Source organism: Mesocricetus auratus, unplaced genomic scaffold (assembly GCF_017639785.1).
Source record: "Mesocricetus auratus isolate SY011 unplaced genomic scaffold, BCM_Maur_2.0 Super-Scaffold_100025, whole genome shotgun sequence".
Lineage (NCBI taxonomy): Eukaryota > Metazoa > Chordata > Mammalia > Rodentia > Cricetidae > Mesocricetus > Mesocricetus auratus.
In genome coordinates, this window is record NW_024429206.1 from 22856487 (window position 1) to 22883337 (window position 26851).

General features: G+C 46.0%; 1 long non-coding RNA gene across 5 annotated transcripts in view; it reads left to right on the plus strand.

The window, feature by feature from the left end:
* Positions 1-17175: 17175 nt before the first annotated feature.
* Positions 17176-26851, plus strand: part of LOC110342798 — a 90647-nt gene continuing 80971 nt past the window's right edge. For 4 of the 5 annotated variants that reach the window (XR_005871061.1, XR_005871064.1, XR_005871063.1 and 1 more), the window contains exons 1-2: positions 17176-17445; positions 17699-17783. This is a non-coding gene — a long non-coding RNA (uncharacterized LOC110342798). Of the gene's footprint in view, positions 17446-17617; positions 17784-26851 lie in introns of all 5 variants that reach the window. The other variant, XR_005871060.1, reaches the window with a different exon arrangement.

Genomic DNA, 26851 nt, shown 5'->3' on the forward strand with positions numbered 1-26851 from the left:
TGAAATCAATCTGTAATCGGTTTAGGTCGTTTCTATCTAGTATTTTCAGACAGCAATGTGAAGAACCTCGACCGTTGAAAGAACCTAATCAGTTAATGGCTGGTAGAGTGCTGGGAGGCTGATGAGGAAAACTAACTGGCATTACATAGTCTTGGGTTTACACTTATTGTATGCATGTCCCACGGATTGTGTAGAGATCAGAGGACGTCCTGCTGGAATCAGGTCTTCTTCTCACCATTTGGGTTCAAGGGCTCAAATTCAGGTTGCCATGTGTGGAAGCAAGGGCCTATACACACTGAGCAATCCTGTTAGTGCCATTGTGGTGTTTAAATACCTGCTCTTCCATTTTCTTCTACCTCAAGGCTGTGTGATCTTGGAGAAGCCAAATGTCATTTTCTAACAAATTACCTTGGTTTGGAATAATAATAACCCCTGTCCACATGCCTGCCTGTGTGTTGTTTGTTGCTGTTATCAACTTCTCTTGATTATGGCAGATTATAATGTGAAATATATTTATAAGTTGATTTTTTTTGACACAAGGTCTCATGTAGCTGAGGGTGACGTTGACTTCTGATCTCCTTGCCTCTACCTCCAAGTGCTTGGATTACATGCATGAGCCACTGTTGTGTGACACTTTTTCTGTTGAGATGGGACACAGATGTCTATTCATTCTAGATAGGAAACCTCGACTACAGATCAAAGTATGATGTCACCAAAGTTTAACTTGGGAAAATAAGTATTTTTTGGGGGGTGGGGGTTACTGATCTCAGTGACTCTTGTATGGTAGGCAAGTGCTCTACCAACAGAACTATATCCCTTATCTTCCTGTTAGTTATAAAAATGACTTTTTTGATAAAACAGCATGCTATATTATGCTGGCAGTGGCTTCAAGTATCTGTTTAGTGTTGCTTGATCGAATTAAGAGGCCTTTGGAGAGGTCGTCCTGCACCAGCTAAGTTAAAGTATGTCTGTGCTATTTACACAACAGTGAGGCCATCTAGCAACACATTTCTTACAACTTCTCCCACTGGTAAGCAAGGTGTGACTGTACTTGAAAATGGGTGTGTGAGCACAGTGGCCTAGTGCTTGTCTGTCATCCCAGCACTTGGGATCTGAGCACAGTGGCCTAGTGCTTGTCTGTCATCCCAGCACTTGGGATCTGAGGCAAGAGGGTCTCAGATTGTCCTGTCACCCAAAAGGAAAAATAAAGGGCAGGAGTTGGAGGAGTGTTCTAGGATGCATGGAACACAGCTGTCCACCTCCAAAGTTACTTCCTTCGAGTCTGCCTCTTCCTCGCCTTCTGCCTCTGCAGCTGCCGCCTCCTTTTCTCTCTTCTGTTTTTTCAAAGGGTCTCACAAGGTAGCCCTGCCTGTCCTGGAACTTTCTGTGTTGACAAGGCTGGCTTTGAACTCTCAATGATCTTCCTGCCTCTGTCTACTGAGTACTGGGATTGTTAAGTGTCGTATCCAGCAACACAGTCTTTAAATTCTATATGCGATATTTTGGAGGCACAGAAGTCTTTGGTATGTGCATTGTTGAATAAGAATACAAGAGATGAATTTTCCTTTGTGTCCAAAAGGGGTGTTGTTTGGATAGCTTGTATAGTGAGGTTTTCTTTACCATAGAATCTACCAAGGCTACCCGAATGCCTCACTTGCCCTCCACCTTCCTTTCTTCCCCTCCCTCTCACCCCCATTCCTCCCTTCTTCCTTCTTTCATTTCCCCCTCTTAACCTATGAAAATTTCAAACGTATACACAAAGGGAGAGAAAGCATAACGAACCTTGATAAAGAGTTCCCTTAAATACCTCTCCTCTGGAACGTTTATGATGATTGCCTAGGAAGTGTAGAAAGGTTCCGTTTTTTGTGTAAAGCGTAGAATAAATATATTTTATAAAATGACTCTCAGGAGATATGTACACATGATAAGACTATAAAGATCTTCTAACCTAATAAAAACCAGTAACTCCAGCAGCATAGCAATATCATGAAGGTTCCCTCTCTATTTGTTCAATTTAATTATTTATTCTTTGCCTTTGTGAGAATCTGAATCTAAGGCAACACACTGAAGGCACTTGCTCACTTCTGACTTTTGAGCAGTTTGTTGGGAAGTGTGGCAGATGGTACACCTGGCCACTTCCTCAGTGAAATCGTCATACCCACAGGCTATTCACCTTATCTCATTGACCCAAGATTCCGTAGAATCAACCTAGTAAAGGATTATTTCTTCTGTTACTTTAGTTTTTGAGACAGGGTCTCACTATGTAGCTCAGGCTATCCCCTGACTCATTGCAATTCCCCTACCTCAACCTCCCAAGTGATGATGGGATCGCAGATATGCACCGCCTCATCCATCTTAAAGAAGGCTTAGATAGGAATCCCCTACCCCACCCACACTCAGTGCTCTGCATCTCAGGGCTGTGGTTTGTGTATGACTTGAGTGGGTCCCACATGGGCTAATGCGTTGGAAGCTTTGTCCTCAGTATGGTGGTATTAGAAGGCAACATGGAATACTTAAAAGGGAGGGAATTGGGCTGTTAGGGATTCTACCCTCACAAAGAATTAGCTGTTTGTGTGGAGCCCTGACTAGAGTCTGAGAGAGAGTTGTTAAAACAGTGAGGCTGGCCTCTTCCTACTTTTGGACTTCCTGACTCTATTAGTCACTGTTATTGTCCTTGTTACAAAAAGGTCTAACACAACAAGTTAAAAAAGAAGAAATTACTGTGCTCATTGTTTCTGAAATTATAGTCTGCCATGGTGGGAAGGTTGTAGTGGAGATGCTCACATCATGACAGATGGAAAGCAGCTCAATTCCCATTATGGTGGACAGCAAGCGGCTTAATTCACATCATGGAGCACAGGAAGCAGATCAGCTCTCATCATGGCAGACAGGAAGCAGATCAGTTCTCATCATGGCGGACAGGAAGCAGATCAGCTCTCATCATGGCGGACAGGAAGCAGATCAGCTCTCATCATGGTGGATGGGAAGCAGATAGATTCATAGCATAGTAGACAGGAAGCAGGACCAGAAGTAGATTAGTTCGCATCATGGTGGAAGGGAAGCAGATCAATTCACTCAGTTCTCCTTGCAGTGGATGGGAAGCAGATCAATTCTCATTTATTATGGCATAGGCAAATAGAAAGCGGAGAAGGGGTCAGGGCAAGATATAGTTTCCAAGGACATAGCTTCAGTGACCTATTTCCTCCAATCAGGCACCGCCTTCCACAACTCTATCTCCCATAGTCTATTTCTGTTTAGAACTCATCAATGGATTAATCCATTGACTAGGTCAGAGCCCCCATAATTTAATTGTCTCTAGAAAGTCCCTCACAGACACACTCACAAGCATGCTTAATGATCTTATAGGTGCCTCTCAAAGCATTCAAGCTGGCAATCATGATTCACTATCTTGGTGCCTGGCTATATACTCCCTTATTCTCCTGCTATTGTCATATCATGTTCATATTCTCCTTCAGGTCCTCATTAGAGCTGACCTGATGTCAGGGGAATACCCTTGAACCTCCAGAACCATGAGCTAAGATAACCTCTTTTCTCTTTTAAAGTATCGGATATTTTGTTATAGCAATGAAAACGAACTAATATACCCAGGAAAAGGAAGAAAAACGTACCTGAAGCTATAGGGAAAATTTGGCTGATGTTAGTGGTCAATCACAGAGTTAAAGCAGGTTGAGCAAAAACACCCTGCCTGTGAGGGACCCTGGAATGTATAATATGCTGGTAAATTGTCATTTTGAGCAAACCGAGAAGCTAGCTTGGGAAGTGGGCTGGCCCTCTACCCCCATGTCAGATTCAAGCACGCATTTGTTTTCCAGTATCTGACAAAGTTCATTGTCTGGGGATGGACTGGATGCCTGCTAACTCTGTGACAGGGAGGGAAGAGGGCAGCAACACAGCCCAAGAGTGAAACTCTGCGTCCTTGGGGACAGCTGGAAGGTGACCCATTTCCATCCAAGGTCACTAGTGCTCACCCCATGGCATGAAAGTGCATGCAGTAGATGAGAGAAGCTGGACTCTCAGCCACAGAGAGAACAGACGCTCAGCAGGGAACTCCAGTGGAATATCCTGAGTTTCCCAGTTGGTTCCTACCTGACGTAGTCTTGAATTCTGATCCTCCTGCCCTCACCATCCAAGCGCTGTGTATGCCACCATGACTGGTTGAAGTGGGACCTTAACAATACTTACCTAATGGGGAAGGTTGTGAGCGTTAAACAAAACACACATTTTAAAGAGTAGAACCCTGGGCCGGGCGTTGGTGGCGCACGCCTTTAATCCCAGCACTCGGGAGGCAGAGGCAGGCGGATCTCTGTGAGTTCGAGACCAACCTGGTCTACAGAGCGAGTTCCAGGACAGCCTCCAAAGCCACAGAGAAACCCTGTCTCGAAAAAACCAAAAAAATAAAAAATAAAAAAAAATAAAGAGTAGAACCCTGAAGGGGTGGCATGAACATATAGTCCCAGCACTGAGAGAATCATGAGTTCTAGGCTGACTTGGTTTGCATAATGAGTTCCAGATCAGCCTGAGTTACATAGTGCATTTGAGACCATCCTGAGCTACAGAGTACATTGTGGCCAGCCCGGGCTACATAGTGAGTTCCAGGATGTTCTGGGCTACACAGTGCAATCCACTGAATCCACACCTGTGGCCCCATCTGATAAAGATAGCAATAAAGGATGTGGCTGTGCCTTGCGCTGTCACTTGTCAGATACCTAAGGACTGGGTGGGTTGAGGCTGCTGGGTGCATTAGTCACAGATGCATTTGCCTGGCTCCTGTCCCCAGGTTGCTAAGGACATCCAGGGACCCACACTGTTCTTTGCAATTCAGCAAGTGTTCAAAGGCACCTTGGAGCTTCATATTGTATCTCTTGGACCTGTCGCTGTCAGGCTGCTCAGAAATTGGATTCTGTGGAGTGGAAATGTGCAGCTTGTTGGCACGGCAACTGGTTCGGAGCAGGGACATTTCCAGACAGAGAGAGCTCGCTTCTGTCAATTGGGTTACAGCCCTCATAAAAACCTGTTTGTTTGTGCTCTTTTCTGGATGCTTGGAGGCATCAGGCCACCTTCAGTTCTGAGGGGGTGGTGATCTCCATGCATGGGTGATTCCAGCTGCACGCGTCTCTTTGTATGCTGGACTCCCTAAGCGTGGGGGCTGCTGGGCTTGGCTGTACTGGGTAAACGTCTTTCTGTTCCATGTGCTCACAGGGAGGGCTCCTGAATTCTCTCATTTCGCTTTTGGGTAAATGGAGAGAATCCAGGGGAGAGAATTGTGGTCATTGACATGACGGTCATCCATTTCCATTGAAAAACCAGGAGGATAGAGCTGGAGATGTGGCTGGGTTGGTAGAGTGTTTGCGGAGCACGGAGGGAGTCCTGGGTCTCATTGACAGAGGCAGTCCTGGGTCTCATTGACAGTACAAGTAAGCTGGCACTGTGGCATGTGTCTGTAGCTTAAGCACTCAGGAGTGGGAGGCAGAAAGATTGTAAGTTCAAGGTCATCGTCCTCTACATAGCAAGTTCAGAGCCAGCCTGAGCTCCTTGAGAACCTGTCTAAACAAACAAACAAACAAACAAACAGCAAACAAAAACAAAGCCAAAAACATCCTACCCCCAAACCAAAAAGCAAATCCCAGAACTGTAGCTTTTGGAAATCCCATGTTTTGGTTGTGACAAATGGGAATTCATAGCAAGAGAGCTTGCTGCTGACCTGCTCAAATCTGTCTGCAATGCTGTCAGATAAAATAAAATACGAACGTTGGAGAATTTAGATGCCCCAGGTGGCACAGCGAGAGTTGGTGGCTGATGGGAAATTATTGGCTTACACACGGTCTCTGCCATTTGCAGCCAGCATGATCTTAAGTGGACCTCTTTGAGCCTCCACTTGTATGGAGAAAGAGAATTTATAATGACATTGTATTGGAGCACCGGTGTGAAATTGTAAAGGATTAAATGTGCGCTAAGCGCTTTTTTAAAGCTTAAAGCTTGGTACGAAGTCTGGCTGTGAGAAGCCAGGCACGGTGGCAGCCGTCCATCATCTCAGTGCTTAGGACGCAGAAGCAGCTGGTAGGGTGTGTGCTCCAGGACAGCCTGGGCTACAGTGCGAGTGTCTATCACAAAGTAAAACACAGCACCCGGAGTCTGGCTATGTAAACTAACTTGGGGTGTCTTCAAAAAAGATCCTGACGCTTGGTTGTAAAAGTTTAGTGAGTCAGTCCTTCTTCTCCCCTCCTTCCCTCTCCTTTCTCCTTCCTCCCCTCCCTCCACACCCCTTCCCTCCTCATCCAGCTATTCAACACATATTTATAAAGTAGGGTTCCCCGCTTTGTTCTAGACATTCTAATATGCTGGTGGTGATAGCATCAATGAAAACAGAATAAAGCACCCCTCGCTTTTCTGAGCTGGCCTCTGATAGGAAGAGAGAGCTGCAGGTGCACCTTGGCACGTCAGCTGATGTCCAGTGCCACACAGAGGAAGGAAGGAGGCAGGATGGAGATGGAGGAGGGAAGTTCAGTGTCTCGGTTTTAAATACCACGTCAAGAAAGCCCCCATCGAGAGGATGGCATTCCAGTAAAGACTTGAAAATGTGAGGCAGTGAACCATGACGTTAGCTGGGAGGAGGCTTTCCAGGCAGAAGGGAGTAGCATATGTAGATGTCCCCCAGAGTGCACAGATGTCCCTGGGTGCACCTGTGTGTGTAGATGTCCCCAGAGTACACCTGTATGTGTAACTGTCCCTGGAGTGTAGTAGTGTCACTGAGAGATAGTGACAGGGCCAAGGGCAGAGCTCAGGATTAGAGAGTAGAAGGCCTCCCCCACCCCTCTGTGTGCGTGCGTGCGTGTGTGTGTGTGTGTGTGTGTGTGTGTGTATGTGTGTGTGTGTAGGTCAGATTACAACCTCAGACATTGTTCCTCTGGCACCATCTCCTTTTTTCTAAGGCAGAATTTCTCGCTGGTATAGAGTCCAGCACGTTGGCTAGGCTGGTTGGACAGTGAACCCCAAGGATCCGACTGTCTCCACCTCCCCAGCACCACCCACAGTACTTGATCTTTTTTTTACATGAATTCTGGAGTTCAAACACATGTCCTCATGCTTGCGAGGTGAACGCTTTACTGACTGAGCCTTCTCCCCAGCCCTTCTTTTTTTTTTTGGAAACAGGCTGGGAAGGCACTCAGGCAGTATAGGCCCCAGGGGGGAAAGCAGTGTTGCTTTTTGCCTGCCTGTCTTTGCTTCCTGCTAGGGAGACTGTCCTATTCATATCACCCTTCGCTGACCTGGGACCCAAGCTTCTTTGGCCGCCCAACACGGACCAAAGACCGGTGGCTCTTCAGGAACCTTGCAGGCCATCGGCACCAGACAGGGATTGCTGTTGCATCCAGCTTCATTGCCTGAATAGACACCAAATTCTCAGCCTCTCCAGTGTATGGACAGCCATTGTTGGCACCCACAGCCCCTACTGTGCAAGCCAATCTACTAAATCTTTGTTGTGTATATTCATTTTATCAGCTCTGTTCCTCTACATTGGGACATAGTCTCGAGGAGCAAAAAGAGGAGGGAGAAGGCAGGAAGACGGGATTATGACAGCTGGGAAGCATGGGAAACTCCTTACCTGAGCGGGAAGACAGGTAGAGAGCATCTGAGGGCAAGTACCCGCAACCCAGGGTTTGACACATTTAAGTCTGCGATGTCTGGGTGATGTCTCAGCTGGAAGAGGCATCTGAACATGTGAGTCTAAGCCTGTGATTCAGCCTTCAGTCACGCTAGGACGTGTGTCATCTCCTGCTTTTTCTCCTTGGGATTTTGCCCTTTACTGGACACGACATTCCTCTACTTGTCCGAGTCATGTAGGTGGTTGCTCACGTTTCACGCTCTCCTCGGATCAGCGGCATCTCTCCCTGTCTCTCAGATGTGTGTATTCCAGCTTATTCTTCACCAAACAGGGGCTGAGCATGGAGTAGCTTTCCAACTCTGACGTAGGAGTAGGGGTGGGTGGAGACTGTAAAGCCTCGTTGACTCTTGGGAGGGAAGATCCCAAGTGTGTCTGTGTGGAACTTCTGATCCTCCTGTCTTAGCTTCCCAAGTGTAGGAACTGTAGTCACACGCCATTACACTTAGCTCCTTTTACCCTGTCATTTGTTTTGTTGAGACAAGGTTGCCCGAAGTGGCATCAAATTCACAACCTTGTCTCAGCCATCCAGGTGCCGGGATTCGGCTTGGCTGTAGCATCATTTCTCTCAGCAATTTTACCCAAGGCTGGCTGTGTGCTGCATGTTTCACTGAGAGAGTTTCATAGCTCCCGTTTTCCAGATGTGTGGGTATATGCGTGTGTGTTTGAGTATGTGTGCACATGTGTGTGCATACATGTGGAGGCCAGGAGTCAACCTCGGGTGTCACTCTTCAGGTCTTGTCAGCCTTACATTTTGAGACTTGGTCCCTTTCTGACTTTGGCCTTGCCAAGTAGGAGAGGGGGACTATTCAGATAGTCTGATCCACTTGTCTCTGCCTCCCAAGTGCTTGCTTAGATGTCAAGCATACATTACCATGCCCCACATTTTTTTCCTTTTTTAAAAATTTAAATGAGAAACAAGCTTCTTTTATGTGTCAATCCCCTTTACCTCCCCTCCTTCCCTAGGCCCCACTGAACCCCTACCCCATCCCCTTTCTGTTCCCCAGGGAGGGTGAGACCTTCCATGGGGGATCTTCAAAGTCTGTCATATCATTTGGAGCAGGGCTTAGGTCCATGTCTCCCGCCCTCCCGCGCCCCCCCCGTGTCTAGGCTGAAAGAGTATCCCTCTGTGAGGAGTGGACTCCCAAAGTCCATTCATGTACTAGAGATAAATACTGATCCATTGCCAGAGGCCCTATAGATTAACCAGACCTCCAAACTGACATCCTCGTTCAGGGGGTCTGGATCAGTCCTATGCTGATTTCTCAGATATCAGTCTGAGGTCCATGAGCTCTCCCTTGTTCAGGTCAGCTGTATCTGTGGGTTTTTCCAGCCTGGTCTTGCCCCTTTGCTCATCACTCCTCCCTCTCTGCAACTGGATTCTAGAGTTCGGCTCAGTGCTTAGCTGTGGATCTCTGCTTCTGATTTTATCAGCTACTGGATGAAGGCTCTAGGATGGCATATAAGGTAGTCATCAATTATCAGAGAAGGGCATTTAAGGCAACCTCTCGACTATTGCTTAGATTATTAATTATTAGTTGGAGTAAACCTTGTAGGTCTCTGGACATTTCCCTAGCGCCAGATTTCTCTTTAAACCTATAGTGGCTCCCACTACAATGGTATCTCTTTTCTTGCTCTCCTCTATTCTTCCCGACTTGATCTTCTTGCTTTTTCCTGTCCTCCTCTTCCCTCCTCTTCTCCCCTTCTCTTTCTTCTAACTCCCTCTCCCTTCCCCCTATGCTCCCAGTTAGCTCAGGAGATCTTGTCTCTTTCCCCTTCTCTGGGGGACCATGTATGTCTGCCTCTCTTAGGGTCCTCCTTGTTTCTTAGCTTCTCTGGTGGGGTGGATTGTAGGCTGGTACGCCTTTGCTGTATGTCTAAAATTCATATATGAGTGAGTACATACCATTTTTGTCTTTTTGTGACTGGGTTACCTCACTCAGGATGGTTTCTTCTAGTGCCATCCATTTGCCTGCGAATTCCAAGATTCCATTTTTTTTCTGAGTAGTACTCCATTGTGTAGTTGAGGGGCATCTAGGTTGCTTCCAGGTTCTGGCTATTACAAATAGTGCTGCTATGAACATGGTTGAACAGATGTCCATGTTGTATGAATGTGCATCTTTTGAGTATATGCCTAGGAGTGCATGCCCCATATTTTTAATGTAGGCTCTTGGGAGAGAATTCAGGTCCTCATGCTCCACAGCAAGCACATTACTGACCAAGGTGTCTCCCCATCCTCTTTGGAGACTTCATTTAATCTTTATAACAATTCTATGAATGCTGTAAATAGCTCCATTTTGCAGATAAGAAAACTGAGGCTCAGAAAAGATGCTCATAACCAGCCTCTTTAACATGTAGAGAGCCTGTGAGCATGGGGGCGGTGTTTGGAGCCACTCATTGTGTGATTTTCTGCAAGTCATTTGATTTTCCTGAGGCTTAGCGGTTCCTACCCATTTTATCATATTACTGGAGCTTAAAAGAGAATGATATATGCAAGAATACTTGATAAGATGCCAATTTTATTATAAGTATAATTAACAATTTATAATCCTTCCTTAATTCCACTGTTGTGGAATTAAAATATCTTATTTATTCAGGTTGTCAGAATTATTTTGCAATGAATAGCATATGTAGCTTTGTTATTTCTTTAATCTCTAAATATTCCTTAAGGGTGTGGGGATATATGCCTGCAACCCCAGCACTTGGGGTACAAAGGATGGAAGATTGAGGGTTAGGGGCTAGTCTGAACCGAATAGCAAGCTCAAGGACTGTCTGAGTTGCATCATTTGCAAAATGCTTTATTACTGGACAGCTTCTATAACACCTGTCACTGAGCCGACGAGCTGGCTTGGCTGGTGAAGTTGCCTGCTCCCAAGGCTGGTGCCCTGAGTTTGAACCCAGAGACTACATGGCAGGAAAGCCCGCTCCTGTAATTTGTCCTTTGACTCCACCAGTGTTGGTACACCACGCTGTGTCCTCCAATGCAAAATAAATAGATAAAAATGTAATAAAATGCTACTAGTAATAGCCCTAGTTCCTCTTCATATTGCAGTAACCTTTCACTTTGTAAAATACTCCTGGCATCAGGGGTTACAACACCTTTGTGGGTGGACATTTCTTGGATCACAAGAAATACTTTTTGTTGGCTTTTTTCCCCCTAGAGAGGTTCTTCTGTAGTGCAGGTTGGCTTTGAACTTATCATGTAGCCACTAAAGATTATCTTGAACTCTTGATCCCCCTGCTTACATCTGGGATTACAGGTGTGTGCCACCATGCCCAGCTAAAACTGAATGCTTTTGTACATGTCAGTTTACTGATATTGTCTCTCTTTTCCTTTTCCCATGAATTGTCAAGTTCTTTCTTAGGTTATGTATTTAGAGGCTTACCTTTTTTTTTTGTATTCATGTGTGTCTGTTGTTTATATGTCATTGGCACAAATGCTTTGTTTCATCTGTTGTGAATGTTTTCTCTGGATATCTTCTCTTTGATTTCTGGTTGCACACAGTAGCTGTGTCAAGTAGCTGTTTACTTTTATATTGTACAGATGGTTCTCTCTGCTGTCTTTCAACTTGAGCTATGACGTTACTGCTCCTTGTGCTTGCATCAAGAGCACATAGATTAGACAGTGGCCCCTGTTCAAGGATGATATGAATCCATGAACTGCTACATTGTGTGTGTGTGTGTGTGTGTGTGTGTGTGTGTGTGTGTGTGTGTAGAAGACAAACTTTACCATTGTTCCCAGGTGCTGTCTATCTTGTTCTTATATTGCAGAACCTCTCAGTTACCTAGAACTTGACAAGTAGGCTATACTGAGTGGCCAGTAAGACTCAGGGATCTGCCTGTCTTTACATTGTCAGGCTTGCCTTTCTTTAAAACTAAAAACCAAAACATGGGTTCTAGGCATTGAATTCAGGTCCTCATGCTTCTGTGGCAAACATTTTACTCCAACCTGGTCCATGTATACACATTTGAAAAATTGCATTTATTTATTTGGGTGAGAGTTACCAGGGTTGTATGTTTGTGTAGTGTAGGTCAGAAAACAACCATGGCTGTCTATTCTCTCCTTCTACTGGGGAATTGAATTCAGGTTGTCAGGATTAGCAGAAAGTGCTTTTACCTACCGGGACACCTTGCCAGCCCCCCTTCCATATCTTTTATAGTGGAATTATATCTAAATCTGGACACAGTGGCATGCACTTACAGTCCTAGCTTCTTGGGAGGCTTAACAAGGAGGATCCCTTGAGTCCAGAAGTTCAAGACCACCTTGGGTAGTAGTATAGCGAGAGATCCCCACATACCTTTTGTGGGAACACCAGACCTTGAGCAGAGACCCACTTCCCCATGGCCTGGGAGTAGGCAGCTGTGAGACAATGTTTACTAAAAACATGTTTACTAAAAACAATACAATGCCTGGGGCAATAAGTTCCTGGAAAAGGCCTGCCCACGGAAACCACCCTGACCTCGACCTTGTCCAAAGACTAACCGCCTCTTCTGACACGCCCAGATCAGTTTTTGGTGTCAGAGCAGAACCAGCCAGGGAGAGGAGAGAGCAGAAGCTTCTCTGGAGGGAGCCTTTCTTAGGAAGTTTTCTTGAACCTTTTTGGGGCCTGCTTAAAGTTTTCTTTACATCGTTGAACGAGTCCCTCCGCACGTTCTCGGACACAGGCTGCGCAGCTGACGCGACACCTTTCTTTTAAAAAGTTATTTATTCTCGGGAGGCAGAGGCTGGCGGATCTCTGTGAGTTCGAGGCCAGCCTGGTCTACAGAGCGAGTTCCAGGACAGCCTCCAAAACAATACAGAGAAACCCTGTCTCGAAAAACCAAAAAAAAAAAAAAAAAAAAAAAAGTTATTTATTGGCAATACTGTTAACTACAGGTCAAAACCAGCCTACATGGGAAATCCACTGCTGTGAAAGTCTGCAACATCACAGTAGTGCAGGTTCCTTTTTGGAGCCGAGGGTTTTCTTTAAGCTTGTTCTGTCCATGCTCATATGTACCTGCAGCTGTGGTTTTTCTTCACACCTGTTCTCTATCATCCTTGGGGAAAGTGGTTCATCGGACACAAAGGACTCAACTTTCTTTTCATTCTGGATGGGTAGTCTTCTGGATATTCTCGCTGTGACAAAACACCAGAGAAAAAGCAACTTTGGCTCACAGTTTGAGAGCACAGTCTGTGATGGTGGGGATGCCTGGTGACAGGCTGGAGTGCGAGGCAGGTGGTCACACTGTGTTCACAGCTAGGAAGCAGAAAGAACCGGGTACCTGGCTCTCAGCTTCTTCTCTCCCTGCTTTTAATGTTCAGCTCAGGACCTGCGCCCATGGAATGATGCCGCTTTCATTCTGGGAATATATTCCCACTTCATCTCACCCAACCTAGAAACTCCCTTATAGACATGTCTGAAGCTGTTTCCACGGTGAATCTAGACCCTGCCAAGTTGATAATCAACACTGACTACCACAGATATTTTGTACAATGTTTAATCTGCCCCCTCTCTGAAAATACAGAATCTTGCTACGTAGCCCAGGCTAGCCTTAGACTCTTGATTGCCTCCTGTCTTTGCCTCCTGAATGTTGTGCTACTATGGTCAATCCCCTGGTGGAAATATTGAGACCAATTGTATTTTTGAGCTTTTATTGAATAATTTTCTTAGCTTCTTGATGATTCTTCTTCTTCTTTTATCTAGACTCTTTTTCATAATCTTTATCTTTCTAGAAATTATTTATTTCACCAAGGATTTCAATGTGACTGTTTACAAGCACATGTAACATTCTCTTTAGATGTCAGTGAAAAATAATTTCTATAAATTGTCTTATCTCTTTTCTCATTTATAATTAAAATATTCCCTTTATATTTGTCAGTTAGTTTACTTTAGCAGTTTTATCAAAAACAAAACAACAAAACAAGCCAGCATTTGAACCAAGTTATCATGCTGTTGTTTTGTACTTTAGCTTTATTTTGGGTTTGTTTACTGCATCGTTGAGAATTGCTTTTCTGTTTAACTTTTAAACAAGAGGTTTGGTTAATATCCACTTGGATAATTCCAGCCTGAATAGGATTCTAAAAGACTAGGATGAGTGGTGCAGAGAGGAGGGCTGTGTTATCAGTATGTATCTGGCAGAGACATGTGTGTGTGTGTGTGTGTGTGTGTGTGTAGGGGTGGGGGACACAGAGTCCACACTAGTTAGTTTAGTGGAAGACAGTCGAATGCAGAGAACTAGCTGTCAAATGCAGGCAGAGCTGAAAAGCCAAGAGGGCTGGTGAGTCATCTCAGATAAGCAGCAGAGGCCATCTGCCGCTGCTGCCCACAGTTACAGCAACCCATTGAGACAGCGAGGAAGTTATCACATCCCAGGAGTTGTCTCACCTGGTGGAGCCAGATGCTCAGCTCCGAAGACAAGCTGCAGAAGGCAGAGATGGGGCAGGAGCTGGGGAAGTGCAGGGGAAGGGATGAACCCAGCTGTTTGACTTCCAGAATCTTCTGCCAGTGCCTGTCTTTGCAGGGTATTCACTAGAAATCAGATGGCAAGTTGCCTTGGCTGAAGAATAAAGGAGACACCCTGTGGGTCTAAGAACAGTGGTCAGTGAACCCCTTCCCTCTAATACTGCTTAGGTAGAAAGGGTTTATGAAGCTATTCTGTTTTTGTCCTTTGTGTTGTTATAACAGAATAATACAGGGTAATTAATTGATTAATTAACTAATTAATTTGTGTGTATGGTATATACCTTCATGTGAGTGGAAGCCAGAATTCAGGTGTGTTCCTCAGTCATTCTCCACATTTTTGAGACAGTATTTCTCATTGGACCTGGAGCTCACTGTTTTGGCTAGGTTGACTGGTGAGTGAGTTCCAGGAATCCTTTCTCTACCGCCTTTGTGTAGGGATCATAGACACATGCCACTGTACCAACTTTTTGTGTGGGTGCTGGGGACCAAACTCCAGTTTCCATGCTCAGGGCGCATATTTTTACTGATGGAGTCATTTCTGCAGCCCCTGCTTGTTTTTTGTTTTGTTTTTGTTTTTTCTGAGATGGGGTCTTGCTCTGTAGCCTAGGTTTGCTTTGAACTTGGTTCGTAATTCAGGCAGGTCTTGAACTTGTTACCCTTCTGCTCTAACCTTCTGAAAGTTGGGATGACAGGTATGCACCATCAAGCCCAGCTTCAGCCTGGGTAATTTCTAGGAAACAGAAACTTCTTTCTCATAGTTGGAGGCTGGGGAGTTTAAGATCAAGGGTACTGGACTCTAGCGCAGGCCGTTTATGCTGCTTGCTCATGCTCACATGACGGAAGGCACAAGCGCAGAGGAGACGGAGCCCGTTTCTGCAAGCTCCTTGCACAGCAATGCTGGTCGGTGCATGAGGGAGGAACTCTAGTAAGCCACACTTCCTCAAAGGTCCGTGCATCTAATATTGTTGCATTGAGGCATGCATCACCACACATGGCCTGTTTCTGCTTGCTGCTCCCTGGTCCTGCGAGGCAGCAACTCCCACAGAGGGAGTCCCAGACCACGGTCAGCATCACCCACAAGAAGATGATAGACATGAATGCTCAGCTCCCAGCCAGACTGCTGAATCAGAAACTTCCGACCAGAGCTCAGGAGTTTAGTTTTCAACAAGTTCTTAGGTGACTCAAGTTCAAGAGAAAGTAGAAAACTATTGTAAAGTTCCTTCTTTGGACCTTGAGGTCTGTGTGTATTAGCATGTTAGCATTGTGTGTTTTAGCATGTTAGCATTGTGTAGCCCTTCTCATTGTTCCCAGGTAGAGTTAATTACCCCCTCACTTAAGCTCTCCCAGCACTTTCTCAGTACCTCTGCTAGCTAGTAAAAACCGTTCTACCAGCTGATCAATATCTATAATACCAGGATGAGAGCCCAAGACAAAAGAATAAGGAGTTTAAGACTCTCCTGTAGAGTCTGGGAAGCATGGGAGGGCCCTAAGAGAGATATGCATGGTACCCCAGAGAAGGGGAATGGGACAGAGAGCAGATTTGGAGCATGGGGCCAGGGGAGGAAAAAGAGAGGGAGAAAAGAAGAGGGGAGAGGAGGACATGGAGGAGCAGGAAGGTTGAGTGGGGGAAGAACAGAGGAGAACAGGATGAGAGATACCATAATAGAGGGAGTCATTATAGCTTTGAGAAGAGCTCTGGCAATAGTGAGATTTCCAGAGATCTACACCAACTGACACCAACTGACAATCTAAGCAATAGTGGGGAGGCTACCTTAAATGCCCTTCCCTGATAATGAGATTGATGACTACCTTATATGCCATCCTAGAGCCTTCATCTGGTGACTGATGGAGGTGGAGGCAGACACCCACAGCTGAAGACTGAACTGAACTCCTGGAACTCAGTTGCAGAGAGGGAGGAGTGATGAGCAAAGGGATCAAGACCAGGCTGGTGAAACCCACAGGGACAGCTGACCTGAACAAGGGGGGAGCTCATGGAATCCAGAATGATGGCTGAGAGGCCAGCATGGGACTGATCCAGACCCCCTGAATGTGGGTGTCAGTGAGGAGGCCTCATCAGTCTGTGGGGCCTCAGGTTTATCCCTGGCATATGAATGGACTTGGGGAGCCCATTCCACATGGAGGGATGCTTTTTCAGCCTGGACATATGGGGTAGGACCTGCATCCTGCCCTGGATGGTGTGATGGACTTTGGAGATTCCCCCATGGAGGGCCTTGCCCTCTCTGGGGAGGCAGGCATGGGGTGGGGAATTGGGAGGGCTGGTGAGGGGGAGAGGAGGGGAGGGAGAGGGAGCTGGGATTGACTGTGAAGCAGGCTTGTTTCTAATAAAAAAAAAAAGACCCTCCTGTAGTTCATAGTGAGACCCTGTTTTGAAACCACAACAAGGGACCTAGCTGTGATGGTAAAACATGTTAAGTTTAGTAATTCACAAAACTGGGTATGGTGGCAAATGTGTCTAATCTCAGTACTCAGGAAGACTGAAAAATATTCCAGGTCCAGCCTGGTCTACATATGGAGTTCCAGGCCAATCAGGGTTATGCAATGAGGTGATGTCTTGAAAATCAAACAATCAGTCAATAAAATAAATTCACAATTCAAGGCAGACGTGTGGCTCGTGCTTGTCCTTCCAACAGTGGGAGGCTGAGGCAGGAGGGCTTAGTGTTCAAGGCCAGTTTCAGCTACATGTTAACAAGATGTTCAGGTAACTAAGTTACACACAAACAAGCACACGCAAACCCAGAAAACAAAAGCTCGTAAAAGGAAACAGACTTCTCCTGCCTCTGTTTCCCGAGAGCCGGGATTGCGAGTTTATGCTACCACTCCCCATGTATGCAGCCCTGGGGATGGAGACTCTTGCTCGGCAAGCCCTTTACCAGCTTTAGCCACGTCTCCTGTCCTCCTCCACAGAAGCTCTTTCTAATCCAAAGCCTCGCGGCAGCTGCAGCTCAGGCAGTTGCCAGGAGGCTCCTGACCTGTCTTCCGGTCAGTGGAGGGCTGGGTTAAAGGTCTGGAAGAGTTTATGTAGGAGGGCACTGAGATCCTAACCCTGAGCTATCCATTTATTCAAGACCTCTAGGGATAAGGTTGAAGCTGTGTTTTATTTTGAGACAGGCTGGCCTTGAACTTACTACATAGCCCCTGATGACCTTGGACCCTGATCTTCTTGTCTAACTCCTGAGCGCTGGCGTTACAGGCATCACCCTCCGTGCGCACTCAGTTTCTATTGTTCCGCACCTGCAGGGACTTACGCATGCGTGCACACTTGGCAGGCGCTCCACCAACTGAGCCACATCCCCGGCCCTCAAGGTACGGTGCTTAGTCTTGACTATGTCAGATAATCTCTCGGGAGGATTTTTGGCGACCTTTTGGCAATATTCTCTCCTGGAGAGCACAGGCTGTGCTAAGGGAATGGCTGGTTTGGCTTCCTTGAAGATTTATATAGATCAGTTTAACTTCTAAAGAGTTCTTCGTTTTCCAGTCCGTTGCCTGAAGCACGTGGTTGCTGGCATCCTCCAAGGGGAAGGTGATCCTGTGTCTGACAGGATCTCCTCCCTTAAAGGTGCGAGTGAAGGATAGGACTGGCTTACAGGAACTTGCCCGCAGAGCTGGAGATCAGAGTGAAGGCACACACACGGAGAATGGGGGTAAGGCGCGATTTCATATATTAGCATACGGTAATTAGCGTAGATTCAAGGGCCAAATTGAGTGATTCCAATAATTAGTGAACAGGGTAGCATGTTGTAAGATGGGGAATACGTGCTGTGAATACTAAGCGTGGAGTCAGCAAGAAAAAGCAGATAATGGAAGACCTAGGGAGGAGGGAAGGCTTTAAAAAGGTGTAGGGTTCAGTGTGAGTGATGCAGGAAATAAAATGTAAAATAATTGAAGGGGTTTACCGTAGTGACCACACGCCTATAATCCTAGTCATTGAGAGGCAGAAGCATGGATTTCCTCCAGTTCTGGGCCATCCTAGGCTACATAGTGAGATCCTGTCTCAGTTAAAACAACAACAACAAAAAACTTTAAAAAATGGGCTGTGGGTAAAGTTCCTTGCTGTGCAAATGTAATGATGTGAGTGTAACCTCTGGGATCCACATGGTGGGAGGAGAGAACGGAGTCTGGCTCACTCTCTTACACACACACACACACACACACACACACACACACACACACACACCCCTAATTGAAAAAAATCATCTTAAGAGAAAAACAGAATAGAAAATTAACATTGTAGCATAGTATTGGAAAATAGTCAGCAAGCTGGGGGTTCAGCTCTTTTGTGGAGTGCTTGCCTAGCCTGTAAGAGACCCCGCGTTAGACCTGGTGTGTGTGTGTGTGTGTATAAGCATAAGAATATATGGATATATACAAAATCTAGAAGAAATACAGCAAAAGGCTCTGCCTTCCAATGTTCACCCATCCCATCCTAGTGTCTAGATGTCTTCTGTCTCTGACAGTGCCTCTCTCTGTCTCTATCTCTGTGTTGCACACGCGTGTACTCACTATTGTGCTTGGCTGGGGGGTCAGCCTCCGGTGTTCCTCAGTTGCTATCCACCTGCTTCTCTCATTGGCATAAGCCTGGCTTGTTGGGCCTGTTAACCATGGAGCCCCAGGGATCTGCCTGCCCCTGCCTCCCTGGTGCTGAAACTGTAAACCACCCCAGTGCTTTTTTGTTAAGTGGGTTCTGGGGAATGAACTCAAGTTCCTGGGCAAAGCAAACTTTACTCACTGAACTACCTCCCCGGTGCCCAGACTTTTTTTATCTCAGTGACTTTCGGCCACTGCGTCTAAGTAATTCCACATGGGGTGGTACCTGCAGAAGCCAGGGACCTAGGATCCCTGGAGCTGGAGTTACAAGCAGATGTGAGTTATCAGGCACAGGTTCTGGGAATGAAACTTGGCGTCTCCACAAGAACAGTAAACGCTTTTAGCCTCCAAGTCACCTCCCAGCTCTGGTTTACCATTCCTCTCTGCAAACTTCCCGCCTTTCAGCATCCGGAATGGAATGGGAATCCTGGAGACAGATCACTGACAGAGTCTACCTCAGGGTGTACACTTCCTCTGACACAGCCAGGGAGGGAGCGAGGAGAAGTGCTGAGCAGGTCCAGACAAAGGGGAAAATGAGAAGTAATCTGCATGAGACTGTTCTTCCCGCAGGAGAATCATCCATTTGTATGTTTTAATGGTTCATTGACACTATCTTTGAAGTTCAAGGCCATTGTTGCTTAGCCAGAGCTGTTGAGGAGAGTCAGTAGGCACTGACTCTTTTTTTTTTTTTTTTTGGTTTTTCGAGACAGGGTTTCTCTGTGGCTTTGGAGGCTGTCCTGGAACTCACTTTGTAGACCAGCCTGGCCTCGAACTCACAGAGATCCACCCGCCTCTGCCTCCCAAGTGCTGGGATTAAAGGCGTGCGCCACCAACGCCCAGCTGGCACTGACTCTTTTTATTTTTATTTTTAGAAACACTCTTATTTACATATCCATCCCCCCATTCCCTCGACTTCCCATCCTCCCTTGCTTCCCACTGACTCGCCCCAACCCACCCACCACCCACTTCCCAAGGATAGTGATGCCTTCCACGGGGAGATCATCAAAATCCATCACATCCCAGGCCCCCCTTTCGGTTTCTGGACTGCAATAGAATCCCTCCATTGGGGGTGGGCTCCCCAAGTCCATTTGTGGCCTAGGAATAAACCCTGATTCCTGAAAAGACTTATTTTTATTTGTGTGTCCCTCCCTCCCTGCTCCCTCCCCTGACCCGTGTGTGTGTGTGTGTGTGTGTGTGTGTGTGTGTGTGTATTTCTGCGAGTACAGTGCTCATAAAAGCTAGAAGATTAGAAGATGGCCTTGGATCCTCGGATACCCTGGAGCTGCAGTTACAGGTGGTTGTGACCCACCTGATATAGGTGCTGGGAACTGAACTCAGGTTCTCTAGAAGGACAGAAAGCACTTTTAACTGCTGAGTCATCTCTGCAGCACCCCCCCCCACCTATTTCCTACTCCCTCCCTCCCTCCCTCCCTCCCCCCCTCCATCTCTCCTTCCTTCTTTCTGTCTGGGTCTCTTGTTTTTACACAGTGTTACAGTTTGAATGTGAAAGGTCCCCTACAGACTCATTTGTTTGGACATTTGGTCCCCAGATTGTGCCACTGTTTGGGGAGTCTATAGAAACCTTACTGGATGAAATGGGTCATGCTGGGTGGGGGGACATGGTGGGGTGGGGTGGTGTAGATATCTTTATCCCCTACTGAACTCTGCTTCTGGTCTCACCGAGATACAAGACGCCAGGAAGTAAGGCTTCTCAGTTCATACTCCAGCCGCCATGGGCAGACCCTTTGAGGCCACGCCCCCTCACAGTGCTGGACTGACCCTTCTGAGTCTATGAGCCCAAATAAATCTTCCTCCCTTAATTAGCTTCTATCGGGTATTTTGAGCACAGCGGCTAACACAGGGAGAGCCTATGTATCCCAGACTGGTCTCCAACTGGCAACCTTCTTATGGCCTTTATTTTCATCTGAGGCAAACTTCCCGTCTGGTCAGTTTTTGGATTTTGGGATTAAGCCATAAACTGATTCAAGCTGAAGTGTGATACTTTGATAAAGTAACTCACCTCCTATATTTGCATTTTAATGGAAGCTCTCAATGTCTTAAGAGCAGAGGGGCTGTAATTCTCCGGACCCCGGTAAGCAGCTTGGAAAAATATTTTTCTCCCGAGGACCTTTTTACTGCCCCTTAAATCTTATCACAGGAATCCGCAGACAGGGCTGGGTGAGGCTTGCAGGTGATTTCTGTCTCCTTCCGAGCTTGGTACCTCCTGGGAAGAAAGCACAAAGATAACAACCTGGGTTCTATTTTTATTAAGTATATTGGTAAGAGAGAAAGGAAAAAAAAAGGAAATTATTCAGAAGGGACTCAGGTGTGCAGAGAAATACAAATAAAACATTCTGCACCTCTGTCCTCAGATAAAACCCATTGGACTGTAACCTGGAATGGTTCTGAGTTTCCATAAAAGACAACCTGGTTTGTGTTTTTTTTTTTTCTTTCCCCTTTGAGGTTGCGAAGAACAGTTAGGTTTCTTTCCTACTGTTTGACATTTTTCCATGCTTGTTGCTAACTCTTTGACAGGCGCATTAGCTGGGCTGAAGAATAATGGTGTTGTAAGAACGCTGATAATGGCCCAGGGAAAAAAGTGTGTATAATACATACCTTGACACTGAATCTCTGAATGCTTTAATAGGTGATGTGCACAGACAGAGGCCTTTTGTGTTGACATGAATGTAAGTGGTACCCGTTCTTCTCATTGAGAGGCATAAAGAGCGGGAGAAGAAAATAGATGGGAAATATTCAAATATTTTCCGTGGGAGACTTGGATGTACTGTATACCTATTGGTTCTTTTTAAATTTCCTCAAGTGTTAAAAGAGAATGGGAGTGATTGAGAGCAGATAGGGTATGTGTTGGGTGTGTGTGTGTGTGTGTGTGTTGGTTTCTTAGTGTTTTCTAGAAGCTAGCTCTAGATGTGAGGATCTTATTCAAACAGGCTGTGGTGGTTGAGACTGGTGGTCAAGTTGATGGGATCCAGAACCATTCAGGAGACACCCTCAGAGCATGTCTGTGAGGGGATTTCTAGATTAGGTCAATTGAGATGGTGAGACCCACCCTGACTGTGGGCGGCACCATCCTGTAGGCTGGGGTCCTAAACTGAATAAAAAGGAGAAACCGAGCCTAGGATTAGCATCTCCCCCACCCCATACCTGATTGTGAGCCAAGGTAAACCCGTTCTCCCTTAAGTTACTGTTGTTAGATATTCCGTCATAGCAATAAGAAAAGAAACTGTTACTGAACAACTGACTTACATTACAAAAAAAATCAAGATAGGCTTACATTTAAAAAAAAATGGGTTTGGGGGAGCCAGAGAGTTGACTCAACAGTTAGGAGTGCATAGTGCCCTCTCAGAGGACATCAGTTTCCAGAACTCATGTTGGGTGGCTCACAACCACCAGAAGCATCAGCTCCAGGGGAATCCGACATCCTCTTCTGGTCTCTACAGGTACTTGCACTCATGTGGACATATGCAGACACACATGCATACACATAATTAAAATTGCAAGTGTTTTGCTAGGGATTCTAGCTTATTATGGTACGGTGATCATACAGCCATTAAAGCACAGCTTATAGATAGTTATTTTCCGTAGATTAGCAATAGATGCATTCCAAGGAAGTGCCACTAAGATGTAAGGTGAACCCTGCATTGCCTTTTAACTAGGCCACCTCTCTATCACTAAGCAAAGTCCCTAGCCCTGGTTTACTTTTACTTTTGAGGCAGAGTGGCAGAGTTATTTACGCTAGCTTTGACTCACTCTGAAATCTACTAGACCTCAACCTTTCAATTCCCCTGCCTCAGCCTCCCAAGTAGGTGGGTTACAAGCATGCATTAATGGGCCTCATCCAACTCACACTCTGAATTAACTGTCAAGCAACCCTTGCTCCATCTACACCTCAAACTAATGCTCTGTCTTGTCCCTCCAGTCCTCACCTGGTTGTAAAAGCTCTTTGTACTCTCAAACATACACTATGCTAAGAATGCCTTTTACTACTGCTAAAGTAAACACAAACACAGAACCATTAAAGTGACCACTTAGACTTTGCAGATTAGAGGTTACAGCCTTGTACTTGATCATTTGTTCTGCATTATGACTAAGGCTAATTGTTCTCCCACAGTTGGTTAGGGATATTAGGATGCTAAGTACTGTTAGCACAGTCTGGAGTTTGGCCCAGGTGCCTGGGGATGATCGCCAGGCTTCCGTTTGAAAGGTGTTTGTTTTCCCTCATTAAATCCTGGTGCAGTTTTTGTTTTTTCTAATGGCATTTCATCCTCTAGGCTTTCTTTCAAGAGGGAATCCCTGGAGCATCTCTGCATCTCTACCTCCCCTTACATCACCAAGTCCTCTTTATATGGTTAGCTCTTGGTGGAGGCTCTTGTGTGCTGGGGGTTGATTGCACAAAGTCGGATAATTCGCAAGGATCATCAGGAAGTCCCGGGGGGAATTCCTTCCTTTTACTGACATTTTTCTACTGGCTCTTGAAATGAAAGGACTGGATTAGACGATGTGCAAAGTTGATGTCCACCTGGGAGAGGTCTTTGCTTATAGTCTATAGCCCTTATCTGAGCGGTCATAGAGAAGGCCAAGGGTTTGGGTTCTCTCTCTTTCTCTGTACATGGAAGTGAGTGGATGGCCTCAGTTGTTCTTCAGGTGCTGTGCACCTTGCATTTTGAGACAGGGTCACCTCTCTGTGAGTTCGAGGCTAGTCTGGTCTACACGGCGAGTTCGAGGACAGCCTCCAAAGCCACAGAGAAACCCTGTCTTCTTTTTTTGTTTTTTTTTTTACGAGACAGGATTTCTCTGTATTGTTTTGGAGGCTGTCAGTCCAGCCTGGTCTCGAACTCACAGAGATCCGCCTGCCTCTGCCTCCGGAGTGCTGGGATTAAAGGCGTGTGCCACCACCGCCCGGCTGAAACCCTGTCTTTTGAAAAAACAAATAAACAAAAAATCAAAACAAAAACCCAAACAAACAAAAACAAAAACAAAAAAACCAAAACCCACAAACCATCAGAAAGGCCAACCAAACAGCAACAACAAAATCCCCAGGAGATTTGGGGATCTGAACTCAAGTTCCCATGCTTGTAAGATGCTACATAGCAGTTTCCCTCTGAATTGCAATATCCCCTCTAGGAGGAAGCAGGAGAAGCTCATGAAATTCAGGAAGTAAACGAACTTCACATGTCTGGGAAAGCTGATATATGCAAGATACTGACTAGGGCTGTGGTGGTTTGAATGAGGCACACATAGGCTCCTAGATTTGAACAGTCAATCATCAGGGAGCGGCACTGTTTGAAAGGATTAGGAGGTGTGGCTGTGTTGGAGAAGTGTGCTACTGGAGGTCAGCTTTGAGGTTTTCAAAAGCCCAATCCAGGCCCAGTGGATCTCTCTTACTGATGCCTGTGGACCCAGAGGTAGGACTCTCAGCTGCATTTCCCGCACTGTGTCTCCCTGCAAGCTTCCCACTGGGAGGACAATGGACTAAACCTCTGAACTGTGAGCAAGCCAACTCCAATTAAATGCTTTCACCTATAAGAGCTGCCATGGTCACAGTGTTTCTTCATAGCAATAGAACACTGATTAAGACAAGGACCTATTCCCCAGATTATGAAAGCCATAACCTGTTGACGCAAGTTTCTGTCCTACCCGGTCCTGCAGCTGTTTAGTCCCAAATAAACACACAGAGGCTTATACTAATTATAAACTGTTTGGCCTATTTCTCAGGCATCTTCTTAGCTAACTCTTAATTATTAACCCATTTCTATTAATCTGTGTACCTCCACGTGGTCTTGGCTTACCCATGATGCCCGGGTCTCTTGCTTCTTCGGCAGTTACCTGGCATCTCATTGACTCTGCCTATTACCTTTCTCCCTGTTTGAATTTCCTGCCTGGCTAAATCCTGCCTGCCTGTCCATTGGCCAAAACAACTTTATTCATCAACCAATAAGAAAAACATATATTCACGGCATACAGAAGGACATCCCCCTCCCCATCAATAACCAATGTTGAGAGGGGAGATTTTCAGATCTGTCTAGCTACCTGCAGGTCATCCAGAGGGCTTCAGTTATGCAACTTGTGTGTTGTCACCCATGCTGGGGTAGGTTTTTCAGTGATACAGCTGCTTTTGAGTTATGCCGGCTCCTATATGTAACCCCTCATTCATACTCCTGTGATTAACCCCAATAAAATCTCATTGGTTCAGCAAATTAGATTTGGTGCAATCATTGCTTCAGTCTGCTATGAGTTCCCTTTCTGGGGTGAGTAGATGTGTACTGTGTGTGTCTCCAGGAGAAGTATCTCATACAACAACAGGCAGGCAGTTTATCCTCTGAGCCATGTCCCCACCCCTAAGGACATCTATTGAAACAATGAACGAGAGAGACGGCAAAAGATGTAGGAGTCTGAAAAGACATGCCAAATCACAGAAAAAGAAGAGTGTCGTGTGTCGTGCCCTCCTCCTTCCTGTGTGTGTGTGTGTATGTGTGTGCTATGGATGGTGTGTGTGTGTGTGTGTGTGTGTGTGTGTGTGTGTGTGTGTGTGTGCCTGCTATGGATACATGAGTGTGTGAGCATGCATACACATGGAATTATCTTCATTTGCTCTGTTGCCTTACTCATTGAGACAGGGGCTCTCAGTCAAACTCAGAGCTGGCAGATATGGCTACTCTGGCTAGCCAGCTTGCTCTGGAGAGCCTCTGCCTCTGCTTTTCCAGGCCTGGAACTATAGGTAGCTATTGATACCACGTGGCCTTTATACAGCTTCTGGGAATCCAAACTGGTCCTGGCCCTTGGGCATCAAGCGCTTTAACCACTGAGCCATCTCTGAAAGCCCCAAAAAGAGTTTTTTGGGGACACCACGAAAGGGAACTCCAACATATCTAAAACGAAAAGCAGAATGAAGTCATACATACCCTCCTCAACTGTGCAGTCTTCAGATGGTTCTCACCCAGATGATCTCGTCTGCTGACTCAGCTCAGACAATCAGCAAGGAGACAGACTTTACACAGAAGTGAGAAAAATTTCAATGGGATTCCGATGATCAATGGGGGAGTGTGTCCGAGGACACAGAATTGCTGCAGTTTTAACACTGGTAGAAATTCCGACTGCACTTTTGAAAACAATGTGGGGTTCGTCCTTTCTTCAGGGTCTTTTCCCCAAGAGCAAATGGCAACTTTCTTGTTTCTAAGTACAATAACTAGATCCGGATGGGATGATCTCTGCAGAGGTTATTTTTAAATTTGTCTTTCCTTAGGTGTAGGGTTTTGCTGTATAGCCCAGGCTAAGCAGCGGTGATTCTCCTGCCTCAGCCTCCCAGAGTGCTGGTAGACCTGCACCTCCATACCTAGCTTTTTCTTTTCTTGTGACAGGGTCACATGTAGCTCAGGCTAGCATCCATTCCCTGTGTAGCTGAGGATGACTTTGAACTCTTGATCCTCTTGTGTCTACACCCGAGCACTGGAGTTACAGGTGTGCACCATCATACATGGTCCTGAGGATGGAACCCAGGGCTTTGTGGGTGCTAGGTCAGCATTCTACCAACTGAGCTACATCCCCACGCCCAGAGTTATATGTCAGTCCCATCTGAACTAAGTACATTCCCACTGTTATGTAAGCACCCCGTTAGCTGCTTCTTGGACCTTCTCATCTCCCCAAATAGAAACCCTGTACTCAGTAAATAATAGCCTCCTGGTCCCCCCCCCCTTTTTTTCTGGCCTCTGCATACAGAATCATCTAACACTTGTCCTTTTGTATCTGGCTTATTTCATGTAGCATATCCTTAGGAATTCTTGACGGCTATTTAGAATTTGGCTGCCCCAGTGTTTTGGATACAGATTTCTGTAGTACGTGACATAATTCTCCAATTATCTTTCTCAGAGACTTTGCTGTGTTCCTTTCTCCTCCCCTAAAATGGCGAATAGAAGTTTCTCTCCAAATAAGTCATCTTCCATATTTTTAGTACAACTTCCAATAGCAACAGTCATGTGATAGTCACCCTGGCAGGGCTCTGAGGTTTTCCAGAGCCTTTCCGTGAAGGAACTGTGGCCCATGGTAGTGTTGACACACAAAGCGTCCTGCAGCTTATATCCCTGAATATGGCTGGACCCTTAGAAGTCCT